Source organism: Lonchura striata, chromosome Z, assembly GCF_046129695.1.
Source record: "Lonchura striata isolate bLonStr1 chromosome Z, bLonStr1.mat, whole genome shotgun sequence".
In the NCBI taxonomy this organism is placed as follows: domain Eukaryota; kingdom Metazoa; phylum Chordata; class Aves; order Passeriformes; family Estrildidae; genus Lonchura; species Lonchura striata.
In genome coordinates, this window is record NC_134642.1 from 72,763,318 (window position 1) to 72,766,901 (window position 3,584).

The following is a 3,584-nucleotide window of genomic DNA, read 5'->3' on the forward strand; positions in this document are numbered from 1 at the left end:
TGTTATGTTGATTTTTTTGTGGCCAACAGTTGGGGTAGAAGAAGTATAAACAATTAGAAAGTTTATAAAAGGTCATGTTCGATAATAAAGAGTTGCCATCTGAGACCGCCTGTGGTCTGTGCTTTGTGTGGCGACCGCCTCACGATGCAGTGTATATACCAGTGACAGCTGGTGCCCACCGCGTGGAGCAGCAGCCTGAGCAGCGTGGTCGGTCTGGAGCCACGCGGGGTCCCAGCGACTGGCAGCCCTGACCCGCTGGGGAGTGGCGGGGGAGGCGGCGCTGGTGCAGCTGAGAGTGGCGGGTGGAAGCCACAGGCAAGTCCTGACCTGATTTTCTCCTATCAACACACCTGGAAGCAGGTGAGGCAACAACTAGTGATAATGGGAGATAAATCTAAAGAGGAAGAGACTGTTTTGGCTACATAGAAAGCTTTGTTAAGAAATAAGGGAATTACTACTTCAGACTATGCCCTTTGTAGTATATTGCTGTGGGCTAGATCATAGGATTTTGCTACTGATCCTGACACAGCATTTAGTGTTAAAGGTTGGAAAAAAAGTCAGGAACAAGCTGTGGGAAGTCACCTGAGCGGGAGATAAAACTATTGTCAATCTAGTTGTTACTTGGAGATCGCCTTTTGAGGCATTAAAGGAATGGAAAACAGCGGGAACAAGCAGAGTACAAGGTGGATGAAGATTTGGGGTTGATAAAGTAGTCTGATGGGAGGGATGAGTCAGATGGGGCCTCTGATGGGGAACTTGTTGCATACATCCTTGAAGAAAGTGCAGGTGCCCATGGAAGTTACCAGGCAGGCTACCAAAGCTTCCAGGAAAGTTGCCAGAGCTTCTGGGCTGGATGCTGAAGCTTTTGGGAAAGCTGCTAAGGCTTCTGGGCAGACTGACAGAGTATCTCCTTCTCAGACTCCTAAGCCTCTTTATCTCACCTGCACAGCAGCTTTCAGCGGTGCCTCTATACACTGCACCACTGCGCCAGTTAGCGGAAATGTCTTTGGCAGAGAGACAAACCCAGCTGTCTGCCCCCCTGCTCCCCTCTGACGCTGTTGAGGCAGGATGGGAATGAACAGACTTTGTTCAGAAGGCTGAGACTATAACTGATTTATTTCAAAATACATCACTCTTTTATACAGAGCTTTGTGCAGACCAACTCTATTGGTCCTGAAGTGAAAACATGTCACCCTATTGGTGTGCAGTGGATGACGTACAGTAGTAAAACCTAATTATAAACAATGTGAACAAGAGAGATAAAGAACTTACATTCTTTCTCAACACTTTCTCAAGCTTCTACCTGGTTAGAAATTTATGGTTTTTCTTTGAATCTAAGACCTACACCCCTCCACTCTAGCCCAGCCATTTGCCCCCCGCCCCCCTCTGAGCTGCATGAACAGTTGCAAGGTCGTATCCTCCACTGCTGGACAGTGACAGCAAATCAAGTGAAGAGTCACCCGCAGTAACACCTGAGGTGGGGCAGGGAACTGTTGGCAGTTCAGCTTCTAAGAGATCTAGCCCTACTGCCCCATGGACTTTGCCTCTGTGTCAAGTAACTGTGCTTCCATGACAGCCTCAGAAGTTTTGGGAATTTCTTAGGAAGAAAGCAGCTGAATAAAAAAATTGGGACCTAATAGAAAGATTTGGTGCCCCAAAAGTACCTCAGGAGGAGAGTGTTAAGGCAAATGTTGCCTGTGATAATCCTATGGCTTTTCCAGTTTTTAATGCAGTTCCTGGAATAGGGCAGGATGACAGTCATCATGTCTTTGCCTGGAAGGTTGTGCAAGATCTCCAATTGAAAGTGGCTCAGTTTGGTATTAATTCCTCAGAGGTAATGCAATTAATACATGTAATTAATGCAGTATGCTTGTACCTTATGACATCATGCATCTTGCTACAGTTTTATTCCAACCAGTACAGTATGGTGTGTTTCAAGAAACTCGGAGGTGAGTGGCTGAGCTCACAGCTTTAACAAATATGCAGCTGCCTCAACACGACTCGTCATGCTGTGGGTGTTGATGCCTTATTGGGCACTGGGCCTTTTGCTAACCCAGATTTGCAGGCAAGGTGGGATCCTTCAATTTTGACACAAGCTCGGCAAATAGGCATGAGTGCTTTAATTAAAACAATGGAAATGGCAGCTCCAAAACAGAGATATGTTACTATACAACAAGGGATGAGAGAACCATTTTTGCAGTTTGTGGAAAAGCTTGCTGCAGCTATTGAAAAACAGGTAGATAATGAACCTTTGTGACATAGATTGTGTATAGAATTGGTGAAAGAAAGTGCAGACCCAGACTGCAGAACGATTATTGACACCTTACCTGGGGAGCCCACATTGCCTGAAATGGTTACTGCTTGCTCAAAAGATGGTTCAGTAGAGCATAAAATGACAGCTCTTGCTGCAGTTCTAAGACCACCACCGAAATGCTGTAATTGTGGACAGCAAGGGCATGTAAGGGCACAGTGTAATACCCAGAAAATAACATCTAAGTCAAATGCAAGCAGCAATGTTATGTGCAATCATTGTGCTAAATTTGGGCACTGTGCACGAGTAAGTATCATGCAAATGGTCAGCTGTTGCAGGGAAATGGGAAGAAGAACACGAAGGGGTGTGTGGGGACACAAATAACCTGACGACCATTAACAGCAATTATGGGCCTTCCCAGCACTGTAAAGCTACCCATTTGCAAACAGTATTCAGGAGCAACAAGTGGGTCCACAGGGATTGATGTACCCACCACCGACACAGTAACTATTTTGACAAAAGAAATCTGCAAAGTGCCCCATGACACCTATGGCCCAATAGGACGTGGATTGAGTGCATTTCTGATAGGGATATCAAGTACTACACTTAAAGGTATTCATGTGCATTTAGGACTTATTGATGTTGATTATTTAGGACAGAGTCATGCTATGATATGAATTGATGAGTGCCCTATTACTATTCAGAAAGGAACTTGCATCACTCAGCTTGTAGCCTCTGTGAGTTTTGTTCCCAATACGGTAAGTACCTCAAGTGTTCCGGACTGAGAAAGTAACGGAGAACCATCCAGAAAAGACATGCATCCTCACAGCCAGTGGATATCATCCAGGGACCGTATCGGTAACAGGTTTGATTGACACTGGAGCAGATGCTACAATACTCTTGTGACTGCGTTGGCCTCAATCGTGACCTCTCACTCGTGCAAGTTTTGGACTGATGGGGTTGGGTGGTTCTACAACAGGTGGCTTGTCAGCCATTGTAATTCATGTGAAACATCCCGATGGCCAACAAGCTAACATCAGACCCTCAGAATTACTGGGATTTTTAATTACTATTATTACAGAATTGCTATGGATTTTTAATAGGAGCCACTGTGATGCAGGGTGGTGAATGTCCAGTTGTAGCCTTGACATGGTTAACAGATAAACCTGTCTGGGTTGATCAGTGGCCCCTTACTACTGAAACGCTTACTGCCCTGCAAGAATTAGTCACAGAACAATTGCAAGTGGGTCATATTGAAGAATCATTCGGCCCCTTGAATACCCCTTGTAATAAAAAAGAAATCAGGAAAATGGAGACTTTTACATGATTTACA